Genomic DNA, 27,360 nt, shown 5'->3' on the forward strand with positions numbered 1-27,360 from the left:
ATCCCATCTTGTGGAGGCCCGCAGAACCAATGGCATAGGCATGCCCTGGCTCCCCAGGACCCCACAAGACAAGAACACAGTCCACACTCTGCTGCCAAACACTCTGCGTCCAATCCCCATCAGAGCTGTGCTGCCCGCTCGGACTAGAATTAAGTGCGCAGCACAACATTACACCAATGTTGTCTGTTCGCCCCAGTCCCCAGCGCAACACAGCCCTGCCGAAAACCTTGAGCACAACAGCGTTATCTGTATCGATCTGAGACCCTGGTTGCCCAGAATAATATCACATCATCCTTTGTGTGCTGCATGGAGAAGGTCCTTATGCCTTCTCCCGACCAGCAGGATTTCCCGTATGATATTATCTGCTCGCGAACCTATACGTTCTCGATCCACAGTATAACACTGTTCCACTCCAAGGGGACACAGAATGAAACAGAGACAGCAGACGGGACTTACAACACTACATAAATCAGCATGGTAGAACACATCCGTAGACAAGGACTACCACCATCAACATCAAGAAAAACTTACAAACAGATAACAAAAACACACAACATGGACATACACAGGGAACAAACGGTGTAACAAATAGTACAGGGGTGTCAAATGTTGCCTAGCTTGGCCACTCTGACCCCTCAGCAGCTGGTGATGCTGCCGAGAGGTAACTCCTTTCTGGCCAAGCTGACTAGACCCCACTGCACAATTTGTTACCTGGCTGATACTGTTGGACACATTGCAATTACTTGCACAAGGGCAATTCCTTGCAATGTGTCCTTTGTTCCCACACCTGAAACACGTGACTTGGTTTCCTGTCCTGTGTGTTATGTTCCTATCTGTTTTGCAGTGTCTCGCTATGTGACCTAGGCCACCACATGCAAAACATCTGATGTTTGCTCTGCATGGCCCAGGTCCATCTACACTGCAGCCGTGCTCCCTTCTCCTGAATTGTTCCATCCTCAGGGACGCACTCTTCACGACAGTTCTTTTTCCTAAAGTCATGGAAAAATCTCTGTTAGTCTGGACCGGCTTGACCTGATGATTAGATCGGTCACAGACTACTCTCCCCCCTTGTGGCCCTGCACAGGGCAACGTTTTGGGAGATTCCGACCCTGGCTTTACGGAAAAAAGGGCCGGCACCAACTTGGTGATAACCTGTTGCATGCCAGACATTAGCTGGGACCTTACAGCAACCTCAGCCTTCAATTTGGCTACCGTCACGTCAGTAGAGGCAGTCCGCTCCTTGAAGGCCTTGACCTCAGTATAAGACTGAGTCAACTTAGCCTCAATTTCCTCCTTCTGCCTCTGCAGCTCTACTAACTGTGACTCTATATTAGCCACCTGCGCATCACGGTCAACAGTAGACTGCACATTCTCTGCCAGCTGTGCCCGCAATGCCGAAACCTGGTCCGAATTACTGGCACAGCACTGGCAGTGAATGGCCGGAGGAATTGTCTCCATTGACTGAGACACCAGCGCCACTTCCTTTGGCTTACAGATGCTGGCCTCAAACGTATGAACGAGTTTGGCTAGCATCCGAAGCCGTTTGGTGGCCTTGTTCAAAACCGTCCGTTTGTTAACACAAAGCTTGTCATAACTACAAGCCTGTGCCAACAAATCGGACCACAGCATTTCTGCTGACTTGTATGTGGTGGGGAGGATGGGGTTAAATGTGCTGTGTCTGCTCAAGTGTTGCAGTGTGGGGAAGTCCATACTCACCGTTTGATGAGCGTCCATCTTCTCCTTGGGGCCGTACCTCTTTGTCCTCGCAGCTGCTTGGAAGAAGTCCATTTTCCCGGATCGCCTCTTCCCGACCAGCCGGACTTGTACGCCGCTCCACAAAGATGGATCTCCTTCAGTGACGTGTCTTCTCCCTTGCAATGACTTGAGCGATGCAGTGACATTTTTCTGAGCCTCCATCTTCTTGTTGGTGCTGTACTTTTCCGTCCCTTGCAGCTGCTTGAAAGAAGTCCTTTTCTTCCGGATCACTTCTTCCCGACCAGCTGGACTTCTATGTACCTCCAACGAAGATGGATCTCTTTCCATGCCTTCTTCTCTTACCCCAGAGACGGTGACCGTGTAAAGCAAATACAAAAATATTAGTACACAGATAGATTATAGATTCTCTGCAAAAGATTTTGTTTTATTTCTGGTACTTTAAGGGAAGTATCGCTTCTCCTGTACGAATTATCGGGTCCTAGACGCTCAGACACTCCGCTGACCGCGTCTCTCCTGCCCGCTAATTCACAGTACCAGCGACCCTCAGCCTTAAGACCAAAAACAAACGCAAAATCCACGCAGTGGGCCTGGCTCGCCAATGTAAAGGGGAATATTAATCACTGATATTTATGCAAATATCGATAATTAATATTCATAAATAGGTGGAGCCGTCTGGTGATGACTTTCAATAGATCGCAGCGAGGTAGCTGCTCTGCTACGCACGAAACCCTGACCCAGAATCAGGTCGTCTACGAATGATTTAGCACCGGGTTCCCAACGAACGTGCGATGCGCTCCGGGAGAGAGGCGGCAGGGCTTCTGACCGCGCTCCGGCCCCGAGGCGTGCGGCTCTACGCGCCGGCCCACCACCCCACGGGAGGGGGGAAGCCGGCTATCCCAGGCCAACCTGGGCTCCTCGGCACTGCGGCTTGGCTACCTGGCTCGCCAATGTAAAGGGGGAATATTAATCACCAATATTTATGCAAATATTGATAATTAATATTCATAAATGGGAGGAGCCAACTATTGATGACTCCGCCCATTTATACCTTTATATAATAATAACACAATACCTTTGCTATGCTTTACACTAATCACTATGCTAGCTGCATGCGCCTTACTAACTATCGCCAATAACTACACGTTACACAGATAGTTACAAATATAACGGTATTTATTAACAATACACTACGCAATACACTAACAATACAGCACTAAATATACAGAACTCAACTACACTACACGTTCCTAAATTCCACCCACAAACTAACTATACAGTTCACACATACAAGTAATATTAACAATCCACCCGCCTGGCTACTCACTGTCCCTATGGGATACGCCGAGGGTTAACGGTGGCCTTACAGGGGTTAATGCCTGCAGGCCAAGGAACACAGGGTAAAAGGGATTGTTTGCAGAGCAGAGGCATGCTCTGCAGAGAACCAGGGTAACCACCAGGGGTTAATCAGGGCCACCAGGGTAGGGGTAACCCAGGGGAATAGGGCTATGGTTACCAGGGGTGTATAGGGTTACAGGGTCAACCAGGGATCAGGGTTATATGCCTGGCCTGGTAGGGGTTGAGGGGTATGGTCCTGGCAGGGAAAGGGTTAACCAGGGGGATGCAGGGGTAGGGGTAACCCAGGGGTTAATAAGGGGAGGTGGTGTAGGATCGTTGGTAGGATAGGGGTTTGGGCTCAGGGGTGTAAGGGTTAGGGGATCAGGGATATCGTTGGTGGGGTTGGGGTAGATATAAGGGGGGGATACTTAGGGTTCTGCTCGTTCGTCCAGGGGTGTCCCGATCCTTTCTCCTCCTGGGGAGGGCAGCCTTGAGCGCCGATCGCGCTCTTCTATCTGAAGGGGAGGTCCAGTCGGCGCTCTGCTCTGAGCGCAGGACGCGCTCTCCTCCACGTGGGGGCAGCAAGGGGGGGGGTCCCGCACCGCACTTTCTTCCAGAGCGCAGGACGCGCTCCTCTTCGAGGTGGGGGCCCAGAACCTAACTACTGAGTGCCGGGGGCCGCGCACCATCATCCACGTGGGCCGGCGCAGTGATATGACGTCACTGCGCCGGCCAGCACATCGGGGACGCGCTGCAGACAGGCGGGAGAAGCCTTTGATCTCCCGCCTGCTGCACCTAGCATTCCGGACAGTGCGATAGTAATCGCACTGTCGGAATGCACATAATAGAAGGAGGAGAGGCTTCTCCCCTTCTTCTATCATGTGTAATTATCTCCAGCGGCGCTGGGGAAAATTACAACAAAGGGCTCAGATTCTGTTGAATCTGAGCTCTTTGTATCCATCAGGATGACCGGACCCTTGTCCGGTCATTCTGATGCAATTACAAAAAACAGAAAGTCAGTCCTGTGTCCCAACACGGACAAGTTACTTGCGCTGCTGCAGGTCCCGAAGTAGTGTGGTAGGTCGTTCACACCGATATAGGCAATTCAAAAGGGTTTTGGAACTGCGCTGCTAGAGACTATGTCTCCCGGTCATCAGTGAATGAAAAAGGGTGTCAGCCCCTCTCCTCAACACCCGCCGGATCCAGTCCTCCCCAGAACTCTCTCGCTGCAGGGTTGAAAGGAAATAGGCAGAATAGTGAAGCACCCTTTACACTCTTTTTATAAAAGGTTTTATTCTACTCACAAAGGTTCGTAGACAAAAGGCATAAAATCAATATCAGTCGTCACATTCCTGCCCGACCCGGGTTTCGCTACCTTGCTTCTTCAGGGGCGTTAACTGCGCATGCTTGCAGTCAAGCCTCTTAAATAGCCCAGCTGATTAAATTACACAGGCCGGTCTAATTTCGGATCATAACATGATTCTAAAACATCATTCACATAACATGATCTAGAAACATCATTCACAATTCATACATAATAAAAATACCATCAGTGATCCTTTGATACCATCACATTTCAAACATAAAAACATATACAATATAAAACTGCGAGAGGATTTTCTCTCTCTCTTACCAATTAATACACAAATACATATATCTCTCTACCCTTTCGGGTTACCGCAATTCCATATATTCAATCTATGTCTCTAACCTCCTTATAGAAATTCTTATCCCATATTCTAATCATACCATCCAATATCTCAAATGTCGTATATTAGGACCACAGTCTCAATATTATACCTTGATATCGGTCTATTCTGAGGACATAGTTCCTGTGCTCTCCACCCACCTCTGGGGCGTTTCTTCAGATGTAATCCACCTACTCCCGTGGCGTCACTCAGGTGTTCCCGACCTCTCCTCCACCCAGACATCCACATCACAAGGCTCCACCGTTCAATCAGACAGTCAAGCCAAAGTGACGTCACTCGAAGGTCCTTAAGAGGTCAGGTAGGGAACAGCCAACTGCGCCATCGGTGAGAGCAATATTTCTCATGCATGATTAGTAGATTTATCCCAATATAGGTGCCACTACTCCTTAGTTCCCCTCCCTCTCCTGGGGTACCACTTGGATGTCCTTCCCCATTATGTGTCACTCAGGTGTTCTCGACCCCGCCTCCACCCCGTCACCCACATCACAAAGTTCCACCATCCAATAGGACAGGCAGGCCAATATGACGTGGCTCAAGGTCCTTAAGAGGCCAGGTACAGAACAACCGGTTACTCCACTGTTTGGGAACATTTTATACTAAACACTTTATACCAAACATGGTTTTAGGTCAAATTCAATGTTAAGACCACTGGGTTGTAGGGTCCCTAATTTATAGATCCACTCTACCTCTTTTTTGTTGATCTGTGCCAATGAATCCCCCCCGCGCCAGTGCGGTTTAATTGTTTCCACACCAGCAAATTTTAAACCTTGCGGGCTTTTTCCGTGCACCAATTTAAAATGTGCTGATACGCTGTGGGTCATCAGGCCTTTCTTGATGTTCCGTAGGTGTTCTTGTACCCTAACCTTCAGCTTCCTGATAGTCCTACCCACGTACTGGAGCCCACAAGGGCACTCCAGTACGTATATGATGCCCTCATTTTCACATGAGCAATTATTCCTTATGCGGAATTCAGCCCCCTTCTTTTTGGATACTATAGAGTTAATACTCCTCTGTCTTTCTTTTTGATTACGGTTTTTACAGCCTGCACAAAAGAATGTTCAGTGTATTGGCACGGCGATGGGGGCGAAATTCGCCCCCAGTTTTGCTAATATTTTCATGGGGGCTTGGGAAGAGAGTTCGATCCTTCCCACACTAGGAGCAGATACCCCAGGGGGCAAATTGACCTTCTGGAGGAGGTATATTGATGACTGTCTCCTAGTGTGGGAAGGAGAGAGATCGAGGGACTTGAGTCCTTTATTTCCCAGCTGAATATCAATGATTGGAATCTACGATTTGTGGGAGAGATCAGCAACACTAGTGTTAACTTTTTGGATCTATGTATTCGGATAGAAAATGGTAGCTTTTTAACAACTTCATACTTCAAAGAAACAGATGTAAATTCTTACATTGATATGAAGAGCTGTCACTACGGCCCATGGCTCAAGAACCTACCGAAAGGTCAGTTCAAGAGAATGGCCCGTAACTGTACAGAAGTGAGTGACTACAGAACACAATGTGGGGTACTCAAAAACAGGTTTGTGGAAAGAGGGTATGACGAGGCCAATCTAGATATGTGCATACAAAATGTGGAAAGAGAAAGAGAGGGAAGAAGGGAACACACAAAAGAAAAAATGGAAAAGAAGGATAGGGATTATAGGTTTTCCTTTGTGACCAAGTTCTGTTCCATGTCTGGTAACATCAAGAAAATGGTAAAAAAGAATTGGGGAGTATTAAGAAACGACCCGATAATAGGAAAAATAATACCAGTGAACCCCCCTTTTATCTTCAAAAAAGCGGCTAGCATTAAAGAAAAACTTGTACATAGTGCCATTCCCCCTGTAAATATAAAAGTGAAAAAAGAAGTAGGAAAATTCACTTGGTGCGGATTTTGTGCAGGCTGTAAAAACCGTAATCAAAAAGAAAGACAGAGGAGTATTAACTCTATAGTATCCAAAAAGAAGGGGGCTGAATTCTGCATAAGGAATAATTGCTCATGTGAAAATGAGGGCATCATATACGTACTGGAGTGCCCTTGTGGGCTCCAGTACGTGGGTAGGACTATCAGGAAGCTGAAGGTTAGGGTACAAGAACACCTACGGAACATCAAGAAAGGCCTGATGACCCACAGCGTATCAGCACATTTTAAATTGGTGCACGGAAAAAGCCCGCAAGGTTTAAAATTTGCTGGTGTGGAAACAATTAAACCGCACTGGCGCGGGGGGGATTCATTGGCACAGATCAACAAAAAAGAGGTAGAGTGGATCTATAAATTAGGGACCCTACAACCCAGTGGTCTTAACATTGAATTTGACCTAAAACCATGTTTGGTATAAAGTGTTTAGTATAAAATGTTCCCAAACAGTGGAGTAACCGGTTGTTCTGTACCTGGCCTCTTAAGGACCTTGAGCCACGTCATATTGGCCTGCCTGTCCTATTGGACGGTGGAACTTTGTGATGTGGGTGACGGGGTGGAGGCGGGGTCGAGAACACCTGAGTGACACATAATGGGGAAGGACATCCAAGTGGTACCCCAGGAGAGGGAGGGGAACTAAGGAGTAGTGGCACCTATATTGGGATAAATCTACTAATCATGCATGAGAAATATTGTTCTCACCGATGGCGCAGTTGGCTGTTCCCTACCTGACCTCTTAAGGACCTTCGAGTGACGTCACTTTGGCTTGACTGTCTGATTGAACGGTGGAGCCTTGTGATGTGGATGTCTGGGTGGAGGAGAGGTCGGGAACACCTGAGTGACACCACGGGAGTAGGTGGATTACATCTGAAGAAACGCCCCAGAGGTGGGTGGAGAGCACAGGAACTATGTCCTCAGAATAGACCGATATCAAGGTATAATATTGAGACTGTGGTCCTAATATACGACATTTGAGATATTGGATGGTATGATTAGAATATGGGATAAGAATTTCTATAAGGAGGTTAGAGACATAGATTGAATATATGGAATTGCGGTAACCCGAAAGGGTAGAGAGATATATGTATTTGTGTATTAATTGGTAAGAGAGAGAGAAAATCCTCTCGCAGTTTTATATTGTATATGTTTTTATGTTTGAAATGTGATGGTATCAAAGGATCACTAATGGTATTTTTATTATGTATGAATTGTGAATGATGTTTCTAGATCATGTTATGTGAATGATGTTTTAGAATCATGTTATGATCCGAAATTAGACCGGCCTGTGTTATTTAATCAGCTGGGCTATTTAAGAGGCTTGACTGCAAGCATGCGCAGTTATCGCCCCTGAAGAAGCAAGGTAGCGAAACCCGGGTCGGGCAGGAATGTGACGACTGATATTGATTTTATGCCTTTTGTCTACGAACCTTTGTGAGTAGAATAAAACCTTTTATAAAAAGAGTGTAAAGGGTGCTTCACTATTCTGCCTATTTCCTTTCAACCCTGCAGCGAGAGAGTTCTGGGGAGGACTGGATCCGGCGGGTGTTGAGGAGAGGGGCTGACACCCTTTTTCATTCACTGATGACCGGGAGACATAGTCTCTAGCAGCGCGGTTCCAAAACCCTTTTGATTCTGATGCAATTAGCCAGATTGCATCGGTGCGAATGCTTGGGGCACATTCACACCGATGCACCTGGTTTCAGTTGTAGGAGGGGGGGGGATATATATAATATACATGCGTATGGATGCTTGGGGCACATCCATACACATGTATACATTAATATTAGGGACATATCTAGAGGGGGCACATTATTATATAAGGGGGCACAAGCCCCTACATTATAAGGGGGCACAAGCCCCTACATCATAAGGGGGCACAAGCCCCTACATCATAAGGGGGCACAAGCCCCTACATCATAAGGGGGCACATATTTCCCACAGGGGCCACCATGAGCCCCTGGGGATCACCATGGGCAGACGTGCGCAAATGCTGGGCACATTTGCGCACATCGTCCCATGATGCTATGGCTAATGTATGCACATATATACCATACATGCCCGCACGTGTTTGCAGGCATGCATGGATATATATGCATACGTCTCAACCGTTCCTCAACAATGAGTATTAAGGAGCTGTCGGGAGTTCAGAGATAAGAGCTACAGATCGTGCCATCAGAGCAGCTCCCTGGAGAACTCAATGGGAGGCAGAGAGCAATAGCCTGTAAATGCACCAAAACTGAAAGCTATAGAGGAAAAACTGTTGAAAACCTTTAATAAATACCAATTAAAAAATTATTTGGAGTCTAAAACACTATTTTAAAAAAATGCCGTACGGGTGTCCATAGTAGAGATGAGCAAACCAGTTGAGATTCAGTTCTGTTCAGATTTGCTGAATTTTTTAAAAAGTTCGTTTTGGAGCAAAATTACGTTTCTCCAATTGCCCTTAAAATTGGGATTTAACCCCCTCTAGCTTCCTAGTACTCATAATTTTTAGGAAAACCTGTCATCTCTTTTCATTTATTTTTTATGAATTTTTTCTTTTTCCCTCCCCCCTCTCCAAGCTCTCGAACGCAATGACAGCAATAGTAAATGATGTCTAAAAAAATTCTCCCTTTTAATTGGGAGAGCAGCACTGCAGTGTGAATGTGGAAATGGTACGGATACGCATTTGGCTGCTATAGTAGCGGCAGTAGAAGCAGCACAGCATGGAACATACAAAGCAGTAAAATGGCTGTCTATGGGTAATAGTAGTAGGCCTGAGCGAATCGAGCAGTCGGAGGCAGTGCCCTTGTCTTTTGAGGGCATTTTGCATGGAACAGTTTTTCACCGTGTTATTTGTATGGCCCATTTAAATATTTGTATAGGTTAATCATGTCCCCCCTTAGACGTCTCTTCTCAAGATTAAATACATTCAATTCTTTTAATCTTTCTTCATAACTAAGACCCTTCATGCCCCTTATCAATTTAGTCACTCTCCTCTGTACTTTTTCCAGCTGCAGTGCATCCTTTCTATGTACTGGTGCCCAGAACTGAACTGCATATTCCAGATGAGGCCGCACCAACGCTTTGTAAAGTGGTAATATTACACCCCTGCCCCCCAGTCCATGCCTCGTTTAATGCATGACAATATCCTGGTGGCCTTAGAAGCAGCTGATTGACATTGTATGCTGTTATTTAATCTACCATCTACAGGAACACCCAAATTCTTCTCTACAATTGACTCTCCCAGTGTTACATCACCTAGGACATATGAAGCACGGAGATTATTACTACCAAAATGCATAACTTTACATTTATCCACATTGAACCTCATTTGCCAAGTTGATGCCCAATCGCTCAGTGTTCAAGTCAGCTTGTAGTTTATAGACATCTTCCATAGACTGTACAGTACTACATACTGTAGCTTGGTGTCATCTGCAAAAATAGAAATGGTGCTATTAATCCTGTCCTCGATATCATTAATAAATACATTAAATAATAGAGGGCCCAGCACTGAACCTTGGGGTACACCACTTATAATCCGGGACCATTGTGAATAGGAATCATTGACCACAACTCTCTGGACACGGTCTTTCAGCCACTTTTCAATCCAATTACAAACTATACTTTCCAAGCCTATAGACCTTACTTTACCTACTAAACATCTATGAGGGACAGTATCAAAAGCCTTTGAAAAATCCAGAAACACTACACCCACAGTGACCCCTCAGGCTACTACTCACCTCCTCATAAAAACAAATCAGGTTAGTCTGACAACTTCTGTCTTTGGTAAACCCATGTTGGTTATCATGTATAATATTATTTACAGTCACATACTCCTGTATATAGTCTCTTAAGAGTCCTTCAAACATTTTTTAACAGAAGTTAAACTAACTGGTCTATAATTACCTGTGAAGGACCTAGATTCTTTTTAAAATATGGGCACCACATTTTCCTTGCGCCAATCACTTTGCACTGTACCAGTACCTATAGAATCTTTAAAAATTATAAACAGGGGCACAGCAATGACTGAACTGAGCTCTTTAAGCACTCTTGGGTGTAATCCATCTGGACCCAGAGCCTTGTTCACATTTACCCTTTTTAACTTATCTTGGACCATATCTACAGTTAGCCAATTGAGTATATTACTGGATGTACTAACAGCTCCAGCACCACAGATATCAGCTCCTTTCTCTTCTTTTGTATATACAGAGCTAAAAAAAACATTTAGTAACTCTGCCTTTTTCTTATCTTCAGTGACTAACCCCTCTTTCACATTATTTAGGGGAACTACCTGCTCGGACCCTGTTTTTGTTAGCTTTATATATAGAGATGGCCTTTCGGTTCGCCTGGCGGTCGTTTAGCAGCTAACTTTGCAAGTTCGCCGAGCATGCTAACATATGTCCACCAGCGCTATATTCTTTTGCATTACGCCGAACTTTGACCCATGAAGTATCCATCAGGTGGTACAGGACAGCCAATTGAGATGTTTCAGTACATGGACACATCCCCACCCTATAACAAATCCCGATCTGGCTGCCATTTAAAGGGGTTATCCGAGTTATGAAAAAAAATAATACAGCACTGAATATGTGATATATAACTGAGCTAAGCAAGTTTTATGCAAAAAATATATATATATTTCCTCATTTCCCTGGTTCTTTTCTGGCCCTTTGTTTACATGCAATAAAAACAATCTCTGCCCCTCCCCCTGCTCTGCTAAGGGAGTGAATATAAGAGCTGCCCTGAGTGACATGTCTGCCTCCTGGGAGACTCTGCAGCTTGTTGTATGTGTAGGACTACAAGTCCCAGCTGTATAATGACACTGCTAAGGGAGTGGATACAAGAGCTGCCCTGAGTGACATGTCTGCCTGCTGGGAGACTCAGCAGCATGTTGTATTTGTAGGACTACAAGTCCCAGCTGTATAATGACACTGCTAAGGGAGTGGATACAAGAGCTGCCCTGAGTGCTGGGAGAAAACAGCAACTTGTAAGTGTAGAACTACAACTTCCACTTATATAATGACACTGCTAATACACACAGGATCTTCCCCCTACCTGTAATGCTTTGCAGAACTTCTCTTTCAGCTCCTGTGCCCAGCATTTGTCTCCTCACTGCCTGCAGCTACACAGTAAACACTTCAGCCCTGAGTCTGTGCAGCTGAAGGGGTTAAGATTCCTAGGATAGAGCACACAGACGGCAGTGAAGGGGGGCGTGGCCAGCACAGTGACGTTTCCTTTACAGGCTTGTAAACGACCTTTATCAGAGCAGGGAGAGAAGCTGACATCACAGGTCATGTGACCCTCAGTGAAATCTGAGAAACCAGCCACTGGAGATAAAGTGAGTGAATTGGAAAGCTGTTACATTTGCCCAGTTAGGAACATAGAAAGAACAAAAAAATAACTCGGATAACCCCTTTAACATTCTGTGTTTTGCCAGTGTAGGGGACTGGTATAGGTGTGATATCGATAGGTGTGATATACTGAAGGGTGTGATATACATATAATATACTTTCTAACATAGATAGTATATTATAGCGCATTTGTATTGTGCAGCAGTTTTGTGCGGTTCTGCTGCGATACTGCAGCTATATAGAGGGACAAGCGCTATTGGAACAACAATTTGCAACTGGTTTGATATACCTGTTGTCCCAAAAAACTGATAAAGGGGTGTGATACACCTGCTTTCACAAAATACTGATTGTCGGGTGCGATATACCTGCTGCCCCAAATAAACAGGTGTGATATAACTGATATAACTGGTGTGATATAACTGTTGTGGCAAAAATTATTGAGGGTTGTGATATACCTGCTTCCACAAAATACTGATTAAGGTGTTCGATATACCTACTTCCACCAAATATTGATTGAGGGGTGTGATATACCTGCTTCCACTGATTAAGGGGTTTGATATACCTGCTTCCACCAAATATTGATTGAGGCCTGCGATATACCTGCTTCCACAAAATACTAATTAAGGGGTATGATATATCTGATTCACCAAATATTGATTGAGGCCTGCGATATACCTGCTTCCACAAAATACAGATTAAGGGGTTTGATATACCTGCTTCCACAAAATACTGATTGAGGGCTGCGATATACCTGCTTCCACAAAATACTGATTAAGGGATTTCATATACCTGCTTCAACAAAATACTGATTAAGGGATTTGATATACCTGCTTCCACAAAATACTGATTGAGGCCTGCGATATACCTGCTTCCACAAAATACTGATTAAGGGGTTCGATATTACTGTTTCCACCAAATATTAATTGAGGCCTGCGATATACCCGATTCACAAAATACTGATGAAGGGGTTTCATATACCTGCTTCCACAAAATACTGATTGAGGCCTGCGATATACCTGCTTTCACAAAATACTGATTAAGGGGATTGATATACCTGCTTCCACAAAATACTGAATGAGGGTGTCACAGGGTTCCGAAGGTGCACTCGGTCCCCCATTGCCCGCAGAACTGTTGCTTAGCTTTTGGAATGAGGTTCTGTGTTTGACCTCATTCCCAGGGCGGCTTTACTAGCTGGGTGGCTCCCTAGTCTGCCTTGAGTGCCGAGCTGATCACTCGGTGCTCGACTGGTTGGTCTGTCGGTCATGTGACGCTGGCCACGTCACATGACCCTCACTCCCCACTATAAATACAGGCAGCCTGCTGGCTACAGGTTGCCTGTTAATTTCTAGCTTCCTGGCTATTTGTTGGACTGCTGAATACTTACCTGATCCTGTTCCCTGACCATCCTTTTGCCTGCTCCTCCTGTACTGCGCTTCCGTCCTGGTATTGTGACCTCGGCTCCCACCTGACTACTCTCTTAGGACTCCTCTTGTACTTCTCTGCTCTCCTGGTATTTATGACCCCGGCTTCTCCTGACAATTCTCTGCTTGCTCCATTTGTACTTTGCAGCTTTCCTGGTATTGACTCGGTCCGTTCACGTCCTGTTGTTTGTCTGTCTGTCATCCCTGCACTTACTCCAAGTTAGGGATTGCCGTCCAGTTGTCCCCTGTCATTAGGACTCGAGGCAAGTAGGCAGGGCCAGGGGTAAGGGTGGAGCGCAGTGGTCACTTCCCTCCCCCCTGTATGTGTGTGTACGCGACCGTTACAGAGGGCTGCAATAAACCTGCTTCCACAAAATACTGATTAAGGGGTTCGATATATCTGTTTCCATCAAATATTGATTGAGGCCTGCGATATACCTGATTTCACAAAATACTGATTAAGAGGTTTGAGATACCTTCTTCCACAAAATACTGATCGAGGCCTGCGATATACCTGCTTCCACAAAATACTGATTAAGGGGTTCAATATGCCTGCTTCCACCAAATATTTATTGAGGGGTGTGATACACCTACTTCCACAAAATACTGATTAAGGGGTTCGATATAACTGCTTCCACCAAATATCGATCGAGGGGTGTGATACACCTACTTCCACAAAATACTGATTAAGGGGTTTGATATACCTGCTTCCACAAAATACTGATTGAGGGCTGCGATATACCTGATTCCACAAAATACTTATTAAGGGGTTTGATATACCTGCTTCCACAAAATACTGATTAAGGGGATTGATATACCTGCTTCCACCAAATATTGATTAAGGCCTGCGATATACCTGATTCCACAAAATACTTATTAAGGGGTTCGATATACCTGTTTCCACCAAATATTGAGCGTAAAAAGTTGATGACACTGGATAACCCTCTTGCCCAACGGCTGACCGCTGGTTTGTCGGAACTGCTAGCCTGCCAACTACTGCCATATAAACTGGTGGACTCGGAGGCCTTTAGAAAATTTGTGTACATTGGCACACCGCAATGGAAGGTCTCTGGAAGAAAATATTTCTCCCAGAAGGGCATCCAAGAGCTATATGGCCACGTTCAGCGGCAAGTAAATATATCTCTTGAACACAGTGTTGGTGCCAAGATACATCTGACCACAGACACTTGGTCTAGCAAACACGGTCAGGGAAGGTACATAACTTTTACCGCCCACTGGGTGAACTTTCTGACGGCCATCAAGCATGTAAACCTATTTGACGTCCCAGGTGAGACGTTGCCATGCTGTGCTGCGACTGTTGTGCCTGGAAAAAAAGAACCACACCGGTCCTGCACTGCTTTCAGCTCTGTGGTCACAGGTCGATCAGTGGCTAACCCCGCTCAATTTGACAGTTGGTAAAGTGGTGTGCGATAACGGTGCCAATCTGCTGAGTGCGCTGAAACAGGGCAAAATTACACACGTGCTGTGCATGGCACACGTCCTGAACTTAGTCGTGCAGCGATTCGTTGCCAAATACCCCGGGTCCAGGACGTCTTGCAGTAAGCCAGGAAAATCTCTGGCCATTTTAGAAGATCTTACATGGCCATGGCTCGCCTTGCTGACGTTCAGCTGCGACTAGTGATGAGCAGCAGGGGCAATATTCGAATTCATGATATTTAGCGAATCTTCGGTAGAATATTCGTCATATATTGGAGAATTCGAGATTATTTTATTGATTGCGAAATCGGCAAAGCAGTATGCGCGAGATGCGCATGCACATTACAGGCATGGCCTAGTTTTGCTAGTTTCCTGAGACTGGAGAACATGGTTGGCAGCAACTTGAGGAAGAACTCCTGATCACTGTAAGTAATTTTACATTACAGCACTGTTTGAACAATAGCTTTATATGCAGATAGAGTGTTCCAATATATTCGCGATTGCGCAAATTGGAATTAATGACGCGCAACCGCAATACATGCAATTTCAAATTTTATTAGGTCTAAATAAATATTAATGATTGGTGCACTAAGTATTGTTGTGACATCACACCACTATGTCTGTATCATGTATGTATAGACAGCAAAGAAATATCTCTCACATGCACAGTGCACATCCATTTTCCTGCCACACAGTATATACCACGCACACACTCACACACACTAGGGTGGTGGCGGGACAGTCAGGTTTTCAGGCTCCTGGTCCTCCGTCCGGTGCAAGGCTAGGATGGACGGCTGGAAGTTCTCCTTTTTTTGTGGTTACACAGGTGTTGCCAGTTGGCAGGGGTCAGGATGGCTTTACGTATCCCCATTACTGGGAGCAGGGCCTGGCAGCATGTCCGGACCGCACAGTGACGTCACAACGTTATCATCGCTGCTGCGTGCGTGGACGTCCAACGTGCAGAGGGATTAGGCTCCCTAAAGCCTGCTGTGGGCTACTGGAGGCCGACCTGCCAACAAGGTGACTTGCGCAATATGAACTTTCCATTGTGTGTGAATTAACACCAAAGACTGCAAAGTGACATGTTGTTCTGTGCAAACTGAGCTTTCCATTTGTGTGTGAATTAACACCAAAGACTGCAAAGTGACGTGTTGATTTATTCAACTGCTGCAAGTGTGAATAAACACTGAAATTTGAGTTAAGAACTTGTACACTGCGTGCAGAATTATTAGGCAAATGAGTATTTTGACCACATCATCCTCTTTATGCATGTTGTCTTAATCCAAGCTGTATAGGCTCGAAAGCCTACTACCAATTAAGCATATTAGGTGATGTGCATCTCTGTAATGAGAAGGGGTGTGGTCTAATGACATCAACACCCTATATTAGGTGTGCATAATTATTAGGCAACTTCCTTTTCTTTGGCAAAATGGGTCAAAAGAAGGACTTGACAGGCTCAGAAAAGTCAAAAATAGTGAGATATCTTGCAGAGGGATGCAGCACTCTTAAAATTGCAAAGCTTCTGAAGCGTGATCATCGAACAATCAAGCGTTTCATTCAAAATAGTCAACAGGGTCGCAAGAAGCGTGTGGAAAAACCAAGGCGCAAAATAACTGCCCATGAACTGAGAAAAGTCAAGCGTCCAGCTGCCAAGATGCCACTTGCCACCAGTTTGGCCATATTTCAGAGCTGCAACATCACTGGAGTGCCCAAAAGCACAAGGTGTGCAATACTCAGAGACATGGCCAAGGTAAGAAAGGCTGAAAGACGACCACCGCTGAACAAGACACACAAGCTGAAACGTCAAGACTGGGCCAAAAAATATCTCAAGACTGATTTTTCTAAGGTTTTATGGACTGATTAAATGAGAGTGAGTCTTGATGGGCCAGATGGATGGGCCCGTGGCTGGATTGTTAAAGGGCAGAGAGCTCCAGTCCGACTCAGACGCCAGCAAGGTGGAGGTGGAGTACTGGTTTGGGCTGGTATCATCAAAGATGAGCTTGTGGGGCCTTTTCGGGTTGAGGATGGAGTCAAGCTCAACTCCCAGTCCTACTGCCAGTTTCTGGAAGACACCTTCTTCAAGCAGTGGTACAGGAAGAAGTCTGCATCCTTCAAGAAAAACATGATTTTCATGCAGGACAATGCTCCATCACACGCGTCCAAGTACTCCACAGCGTGGCTGGCAAGAAAGGGTATAAAAGAAGAAAATCTAATGACATGGCCTCCTTGTTCACCTGATCTGAACCCCATTGAGAACCTGTGGTCCATCATCAAATGTGAGATTTACAAGGAGGGAAAACAGTACACCTCTCTGAACAGTGTCTGGGAGGCTGTGGTTGCTGCTGCACGCAATGTTGATGGTGAACAGATCAAAACACTGACAGAATCCATGGATGGCAGGCTTTTGAGTGTCCTTGCAAAGAAAGGTGGCTATATTGGTCACTGATTTGTTTTTGTTTTGTTTTTGAATGTCAGAAATGTATATTTGTGAATGTTGAGATGTTATATTGGTTTCACTGGTAAAAATAAATAATTGAAATGGGTATATATTTGTTTTTTGTTAAGTTGCCTAATAATTATGCACAGTAATAGTCACCTGCACACACAGATATCCCCCTAAAATAGCTAAAACTAAAAACAAACTAAAAACTACTTCCAAAAATATTCAGCTTTGATATTAATGAGTTTTTTGGGTTCATTGAGAACATGGTTGTTGTTCAATAATAAAATTAATCCTCAAAAATACAACTTGCCTAATAATTCTGCACTCCCTGTATTTTGCCTCTGTACTGCGTCCGCTTACCCTACCTACCAAAGCGAAACCCCACAATATGTACAGCTGATATACGTTATACATCTTCTTATATATAGTAATATGGACCATGCTGTGATAACCTGGGCAACTACTATGTAGTATTTAACTATTGTTCGCCACTGTCCTCCTTTTCGGGGCTCTGCAAGTGGCCATCCTAACACACACACACAGTCTATGGATTTGAGTTTGTGTCCTGTTGGTCAGGACTCAGGAGAAGCTTTCTTTGTCTGACCGCCAGTATTTGCTGGTTAATTTAGCGTTACCCAGGCTGCACCACGGGGAGGCGAACCAGTACACCCCATACCGTAGTGTCACTTCACTAGACAGGTACATCTCTGGCCAATATCCGATTGTTCAGACCCCACACACATACAATTGCAATACAATTAGATCTTATAATGGTAAGATTAAATCTAATATTTCCCCTTCAAAGACTTAAAAACTTTTAGATGTGTTGTTGAGGACATTATTTTAAATACTTTTAGTTAAAAAATTTGGGATTATATGCTTGCATATTTATCCTGCAGCGAATGTTGGAAAGGGGCTATGACCGGACCCGGGTCCAAGAAGAGAAAAAGCGAATTGTGAGGGAGATACAGAAGCAGCTAAAGAGGGAGTTTAAGGGGAAACACACTTTGATGGCAATCATCAAACATTGGTCGGATCTAAAGAGGAGGCACATCGGGTGGATCAGTGAGATCCGTGACAGGAAATGCCCAGGTACAATGCTTACATTACTTTTGTATCTCTCGCCTACACTCTGTAATGTATATATACAGTTATGCAAATAAGTATTTCATCCCTTTACAAATGATTACTTAGTACCTGGTGTCATACGTACCAAATCAGCCATCATAAATCTCGACCTCGCTGCGAGTGTATATATATATTTATACACACATGGAAGTACAGATGTATGATGTAACCGGCTGTAAGCCACACCCATATGGGTGTGGCTTACAGTCTTGCTTTGTTTACATTGCATTAGTTGTCCTGCTATGCGGTTGTGTGGAAGCTTGGCTCTGAGCTGGATTTCATCACCTTCACACCTTGTTCACACCATAGTTAGCGTAGTGATAGGACCCTTGCCATGCTGAGAGACCGTGACGTGGTGCATGATGGGCTCCGATGTGTTCCTGACAGGAATATATTGGCAAAAGTCTCCGTTTTTAATATCTGCCTGTATGACTAGCTAGTATAGTCAGTGGCATATCCGTTTGGTGCATTTTCTGTGATTTATATAATTATATTTTCATCCGCACAATGCTCAGTTTTGTGTAGGATACCCTTGTGGTGCATGTGGACCGTGCCGGCATCCTCCATTGTATGCATTTTTTTTGCTGGGGATAGTCGTTTGCTGCGGTCCACATGCGGTGGGACTGCTCCCCCAATTAAAAACACGCTACAGTGTTTGGGGTTTGAGCAGCTCCCCCATATTTGCCACTATATTTCTGTGATTTTGTTTTATATGTATTGAATGTGCCTTTACCTGGCATTTAAACATTCTTTTGCACCTGGTAACCTCCATCACATGGTCTGATATGGGTTTAGCTTACAGTCTTGCTTTGTTCACATTGCATTAGTTGTCCTGCTATGCGGTTGTGTGGAAGCTTGGCTGTGAGCTGGATTTCATCACCTTCACACCTTGTTCACACCATAGTTAGCGTAGTGGTAGGACCCTTGCCATGCTGAGAGACCGTGACGTGGTGCATGATGGGCTCCGATATGTTCCTGACAGGAATATATTGGCAAAAGTCTCAGCTTTTAATATCTGCTTGTATGACTAGCTAGTATAGTCAGTGGCATATCCGTTTGGTGCATTTTCTGTGATTTATCTAAACATAGCTGGGCCTAACTCAGCAGGATCAGGACAGACAGCAGCAGCAGAAGTTCAATCGTAACGCTGTAGTATAAGGCAGACACATAACTTAGCAGAGTCAGGACAGACAGCAGCAGGTAAAGGTGACGGTGGAGTATAAGGCCTACACATAACTCAGCATGATCAGGACAGGCAGCAGCAGCAGAAGTTCAATGGTAATGCTGTAGTATAAGGCCGACACATAACTCAGCAGGATCAGGACAGACAGCAGCAGGAACATGGTAACGGTTGAGTATAAGGCCTAACTCAGCAGGATCTGACAGCAGCAGGTTCTTTGTTTGCAGCAGGAATGTGTTCCCAGGAATAGGCCCCCACCAGACCAGGGCAACACCAAAAATAAACTTAGACACCTCTGACAGCAGCAGGTTCTTCATCTAAATGCAATATTTTCCTTTGACAATTTTTTTTTTCAAAAGGTATTTTAAGTTTGTAAAGCCCACAATAAATTATTACAAAATTAGCTCCACATGCCGCCCACACCGGTCTGCTCTCAGTTTCCATATCGGGCACATAGAGTCTCCGACCAGAACACTGCGGTAACGCAGCCTGCCTCTACAGTGGCCTACAGTAAAAATGTTATCCAGTGACTGCCTCATGTACCTCCAGCCACATAATCACAAGTTCTTTTCTGTCAGGTTAATGCCTAATTTTTGGGGCCTGTACTGGCCTACAGTAAATTTTTTAGCCAGTGACCACCTAATGTACCTCCAGCCACATCATCACAAGTTCTTTTCTGTCAGGTGAATGCCTAATTTTTTAGGGCCTGTACACCTGTGGCCTAAAATAAATTTTTTCTAGGCTCCAGCAGGGCATATTTTTGAGAGTTTCCCTTTAAGACGCATAAAAATGGCCCCTGATTAAAATACATATTTTTTGTGGGAATTTTTGCCAATGATCCCCCTTTGGTATGTCACTGTCCATGTTGTGGGACTATTTGTGCACTTCTAGTAAGTATTTAGTGGAAGGTTTTTCAGGTTTGCCTGGCATTAAAGTCAAGGGGCCTGCCGCGAACGCGCGGTTCACGAACATTTGATCGCGAACGTATGTTCGCAAATCATCCTGGCCGATGTTCATCCATCACTATTAATATATTTAACCACTTCAGCCCCCCTAGCTTAAACACCCTTAATGACCAGGCCACTTTTTACACTTCTGACCTACCCTACTTTCACCGTTTATTGCTCGGTCATGCAACTTACCAAATGAATTTTACCTCCTTTTCTTCTCACTAATAGGGCTTTCATTTGGTGGTATTTCATTGCTGCTGACATTTTTACTTTTTTTGTTATTAATCGAAATTTAACGATTTTTTTGCAAAAAAATGACATTTTTCACTTTCAGTTGTAAAATTTTGCAAAAAAAAACGACATCCATATATAAATTTTTCTCTAAATTTATTGTTCTACATGTCTTTGATAAAAAAAAAAATGTTTGGGTAAAAAAAAAAATGGTTTGGGTAAAAGTTATAGCGTTTACAAACTATGGTACAAAAATGTGAATTTCCGCTTTTTGAAGCAGCTCTGACTTTCTGAGCACCTGTCATGTTTCCTGAGGTTCTACAATGGCCAGACAGTACAAACACCCCACAAATGACCCCATTTCGGAAAGTAGACACCCTAAGGTATTCACTGATGGGCATAGTGAGTTCATAGAACATTTTATTTTTTGTCACAAGTTAGCGGAAAATGATGATTTTTATTTTTTTTTCTTACAAAGTCTAGATGCGCAAAGGGGCCCACATTCCTTTTATGAGGGCATTTTTAGACATTTGGATCCCAGACTTCTTCTCACGCTTTAGGGCCCCTAAAATGCCAGGGCAGTATAAATACCCCACATGTGACCCCATTTTGGAAAGAAGACACCCCAAGGTATTCAATGAGGGGCATGGCGAGTTCATATAATTATTTTTTTTTGGCACAAGTTAGTGGAAATTGATTTTTTTTTTTTTTTTCTCACAAAGTCTCCCTTTCCGCTAACTTGGGACAAAAATTTCAATCTTTCATGGACTCAATATGCCCCTCACGGAATACCTTGGGGTGTCTTCTTTCCGAAATGGGGTCACATGTGGGGTATTTATACTGCCCTGGCATTCTAGGGGCCCTAAAGCGTGAGAAGAAGTCTGGAATATAAATGTCTAAAAAAATTTACGCATTTGGATTCCGTCAAGGGTTTGGTGAATTCATGTGAGATTTTATTTTTTGACACAAGTTAGTGGAATATGAGACTTTGTAAGAAAAAAAAATAATTTCCGCTAACTTGGGCCAAAAAAATGTCTGAATGGAGCCTTACAGGGGGGTGATCAATGACAGGGGGGTGATCAGGGAGTCTATATGGGGTGATCAGGGGTGAATAAGTGACGGGGGGTGTAGTGTAGTGCTTGGTGCTACTTATTACTGAGCTACCTGTGTCCTCTGGTGGTCGATCCAAACAAAAGGGACCACCAGAGGACCAGGTATATTAGACGCTGTTATCAAAACAGCGTCTAATATACCTGTTAGGGGTTAATAAAATCACATCTCCAGCCTGCCAGCGAATGATCGGCGCTGGCAATCCACTCGCTTACCTTCCGATCGCGTTCACAGGAAATCTCGCGTCTCGCGAGATGACGCATATATGTGTGCTGTCCGCATCCGTTGCTCCGTTCCGTGGCCCCACAAAAAAAATATAACATGTCCTATTCTTGTCCACGCTTTGAGGACAAGAATAGGCATTTATATTAAAGGCTGTTCGTGCCGTTCCGAAAATTGCGGAATGCGCACGGACGCCATCCTTGTTTTGCGGATTCACGATTTGCGGAGCGCAAAACACACCACGGTCGTGTGCATGAGGCCTTATTATTTGACAGTAGCTGCTCCCAGTCCATGCCCTTAAATGCTGCCCTCAACCCAGGGAAATTAGCCTTTTTAAATTTCAGTGTCTTTGCTCTGCCTGACAGTTTGCTTCTTAGGCTACTTTCACACTTGCGTCAGAGGATTCTCCCGGATCCGGCAATCCGGACGCAAACGGATGCATTTGTCAGACGGATCCAGATGCCATACGGAAAAACGCATCCGGTATATTTTTTTTCACAGATTTAAAGGTCGGCGCATGCGCGGACTGGGAGAACGGATCCCTCAATGCGTCAATTTAAATGCCGGATCTGGCACTAATACATTTCAATGGAAATTAATGCTGGATCCGGCATTCCGGCAAGTGTTCAGGATTTTTGGCCGGAGAGAAAAATGCAGCATGCTGCGGTATTTTCTACAGCCAGAAAACGTAAGAGGGACTGAACTGATGCATCCTGAACAGAATGCTCTCCATTCAGAATGCATTAGGATAAAACTGATCAGTTTTTTTCTGGTATTGAGCCCCTAGGACTGAACTCAATACCGGAAAAGAAAAACGCTAGTGTGAAAGTACCCTTATAGTTTAGGGGGAATATAATTATATTGTGGTCACTATTACCTAGTGTTTCTCGAACAGTAACATTTCCAACAAGTTCTACATCATTAGAAATGACCAGATCCAACAGAGCATCGCCCCAAGTGGGAGCTTCTACAAACTGGCCCATAAAGTAGTCCTGCAGCAAGCTGAGGAATCTTCTCCCCTTTGCGGCTGAGGCAGAATTATGACCCCAATCAATGACTGGGAAGCTAAAATATCTTCTAATCCGAGAATGTTGAGAGTTGAATCTAGTGATTAGACTGAGCTAATGGGTTTCTTTTTGTGGCTTATTTTCTTCAGATTTCCTTTTGGTACTATCACGTGGTAATAGGCTCTCCTTCTGAGAAACCTTAAGGATTCTTTTTGTAGATTCTTCCAAAAGTCTTCTCAGGTACTCCTTGTCTTTAAATCTATTTTTCTAAATATTTATTTGACTCCATTATTACCTGATCATCAGAGCAATTTCTCCTAATACGCTTCATTTGGCTAAATGGGATGTTCTGTTTCTATTTTTGATGATGACAACTACTATAATCTAAATAACTATTAAACTGAATAACTACAAATGGTAATAGACACCCAAGCCGATCAGCTCCAACATGGCAACTAGTGTTGAGCAAAGCGAGCTTCGGGTGCGTCTGAATAATAGTGTACAGTCCATATGCCAGAACTGGAGGACAAAAGACAGGGAAAGTCATAAACATGGAATCTCCAGCCCTCCCCAGGAGTGGTTAGCGTCAGAACGAGGGATACAATTACCCCAGGCTGCCTTGGCACAATGATACCATTGATATCAGAATAAAGGGAGATAAGCTGTTCTGGTACATTTGGGAACATAAGCATAAAATCTCATTGTTCAATAATCATAACTTTAATGCAAATGTTCAGCATAATATATACAATAAATAAAAATAAAAAAACACAAGTTTAGCTTTTTTTTTTTTTTTACAGGAATTCAAAACCATTTGGAAGGCATTATATGATACAATTTACACATGGAACCATAATTCACAGTGTTCATTGGAACAGAATATAACAGGAATATACACCTTTGCCAGAACCTTGTGGTATCAAAAGGGTTAATGAGGTTAGACTGTTGTTGTTCAAGGCAGTACATGGTTTCAGGGACAATGGACCTGAAAGTTTTACAGTGGTTGTGCCCTAATGGCGAGCGCCACGTGTAATCAATCTGCATGTTACAATACATTGTCATTACAATTACAAGTCTGACAAAAGATGTTGCGTGTAGTATTTTTTTTTGTCCGTCCAAAAGCCGGTATACAGTATATGCCGGATACAGTGACCGGATCAGAGGGCCGGAGTTCACAACGCAGATGTGAACCCGGCCTTAGTTGCCCAGAGAGCAACCAATAATATTCCATCATTCATTTTTCAAAAGGCACTCTGAAAAAATAAAAAGTAGAATCGGATTGGTTGCTATGGGCAACTAAGCCAGTTTTACTTTCCTTTCCACCAGTTTAGAAACAGCTTTCCATCATCTTAAAATACTGATCAAGACAGCCGCCATTCATATAGTAATTTCATGTTTTCACTATATAGATGTGCCAACAATACTTTTTTTCCTATCTAAAATAACGGATCTCAGATGGAAATAGCTCAAATGGATGCCAAATGTGCAGAACTGATGCTCAGGATCTGTTTTGTTTTTTTTCTTGTTTTTTTTTCTGTTCTTCAGATCAATCAGAAAAACCTGCCGCTATAATCTTTCTACCACCAGGCTTCCCTAACACTACATTATTTTTCCCCCTTCCATCCAATCCAGTGTGCCATAGACTTTGGCCTCATATCTATACGTCTCCTGTTCAGGTTTGTGGTTTCCGCTTACTTCTCCATATCTACTGTGGCAATGTGAACATTGAGGTGTTGTTTCCCCAGGTTCCAGTCCGGGACTTGAGGCAGGCTCATGTCCAGGGATCCTATTTAATCCTGCTACTGGATCTTGGGAGTGTCTGTGTGCAGCAGAGTCCTGGTGAGGCTCTGTGTGAGTGGTCTCAGCCGGGTGGGCTGAGGGGCTACGAGGCTAGGCGATAGCCTGAACTTTGGGGGACGCGGTGATGCCTGTGAAACAAGGATCACGAGGCCAGAGTCGGGAGGACTACTGGGCCACAATCCCCCAAAAGGTATTGAAGTGTCACAGCCTGGAGGTTGCTGGACTGATTGGCTGAGGAAAGCAGCATTTGTGTTCCGTGTGTGAACAGGGCTCTCTAGGTGAGTCAGGGATACGCTTATGTGTTTAGTTAGAGCCTAGCCGGGCAAGGGTTTGTTATTTTGTGTGGATGTCATACGTGATAAGTTAAAGCTGCGATTTCTTAACCTGTGCTTTGCTAAAGTGTCTGAAATAAAGCAAGAGTTTGGACATTATAACCGTGTCTGCGAAGATATCTGTGAGTGTGACCCCCTGAAAAGAGACGATCCCTTACACTACATTTCATTCATCTATTTTGCATCCCATTCTGTTCCCCAAAGGGTACGACTGCACAGCGATTTTGGGTGCGGCGTGTCGAGTGCCCAAATATTGCAGTGTAGTAGGGCAGTCATTTGGCACGACCCCAGAATCTCCCCAAAAAATCACTGCTGGATTCTATGTGATTCTGGGGTTATGGTAAACCTCTGACATTTATCCCTATGGCTTCCCTGCTACACTGTGATACTTGGACGCATAAGACCTATCGTGCCCAAAGTCGCCGTACCCTAAAGCCCATATGATCTACACATCCTTCCAGTTCTTTCTTATTCTCCTTAGTTCTTCCCATTAGATACCCCCACATATTCCTTATTTCTATCCACTGTCTCTTCCTTACAGACTTTGCCTCTGCCCATGGTATACTACAGGAATGGCCAACCTGTGGATCTCCAGCTGTTGCAAAACTACAACTCCCACCATGCCCTGCTTAAGGCTGATAGCTGAAGGCAAGTCTGGGCATGCTGGGAGTTATAGTTTTGCAACAGCTGGAGAACCTCAGGTTGGCCATCCCTGGTATATTACCTTCTCTTTTTCATTCCCACCTTGTAGCAACTCGCCCTTGAGAGGAACATTTCTCAAGATCAAACACATGTGCAGCCAACTTCTCGGTTCCTCAACCTCCCCTGTGTTCATTTCCATATTAGGACTTAAGCCTCATTCACATATCAGTGTCTGTGATGAAATCTGTGATAGGGTGGTCAGTGATACATCCGTGAAGGATTCGTGTTTAGTCCGTTTTTTGTGTCATCCCTGTTTCACTGACACTGCAAAGCTGAAAATTTATTTCCATAGCATCCCCTCCTAATGGTCTGTGAAACACGGATGGCATCCGTGTTGCGTCTGTGTTTTTCATAGACCATAAAGAATGTGATGGATCTGTGAGCATGGGCAAAATAGAGCATGCTTCCATACTAAAACCAGACCCACGGACCGTTCGAAAACACTGATGTGTGAATACACACATTAAAAAGAAGGGGAAACATGTGCTCTCTGTGAAGAACACGTACACTGACGTGTAAGTGAGGCTTCACTAATCTCAGCCATTAATGGATGCTCTCAGCATTCAGTCTACTAAATGTGCACATAGACATGATGAGAGACATTATTTTCATCATTCTCAATTATTGACTGATTTGTGCAGGTGTAGTAAAACAATAACTTGGGTAAAAACTTTTTGATTTTTGTACCAAGGAACATATCTCTATAGAAAGCCAATTTCAATAAATATAATAGTTTGTTTTTTTTCACATTTTTTTTCATGGTGAACTTATTTTTGTTTGAGGGGGAAAAAACACAACAAAAATGCCCCAGTCTAAACCTTGGGAAACTTGTTTCTTAGCCTACATGGGGATTACTTTACACATATAATTATCACTTTGCTTTTTGCTATCTTTATTGTACTCAATGCATGTAAACATAATACACTGATAATATTAATGTAGGTCATGCCACCCATAACATTTTTAATACTATAAACAAGTAGAACAAAGAGTGGAAAAACGTAATTGTGTGCAACGTTTCTCCTTTTAATAATCCACTAAATACTCAGAACATTGTATGAGACACCATGCCTGCTCCATCTGAATCATAGCTGCCTTCAGTTCAGATACATAAAACCTTCCCCCTCAAACCCATACACGGTACTTCCTTATTGGGACATGGCAAAAAAGTAAACACAGACAGGATTAGGAAAAATGGGTGTAACGCCAAGTGTCTGCTGGCATGTGACACCTAGCATGGTCTAGAAGTCAACATGTGCATGGATAAGCACTGGGTGAAGAGTGCCAACAACACAGGAACGAGTCTTTGACAAAAAGATCTCCTGTCCTAGGACTACAGTACAGAGAATTAAACATGACCTATTTCAGTTCAGTTGATTTATAAAATCAGCA

At 44.1% G+C, this 27,360-nt stretch overlaps 1 long non-coding RNA gene across 1 annotated transcript; it reads left to right on the plus strand.

The window, feature by feature from the left end:
• Positions 1–27,360, plus strand: LOC120981052. The gene is made up of 3 exons (XR_005774617.1): positions 1–10; positions 11,988–11,992; positions 25,837–27,360. It is a non-coding gene; the product is annotated as an uncharacterized LOC120981052 (long non-coding RNA).

The sequence above is a fragment of the Bufo bufo genome, chromosome 10 (assembly GCF_905171765.1).
Source record: "Bufo bufo chromosome 10, aBufBuf1.1, whole genome shotgun sequence".
Lineage (NCBI taxonomy): Eukaryota > Metazoa > Chordata > Amphibia > Anura > Bufonidae > Bufo > Bufo bufo.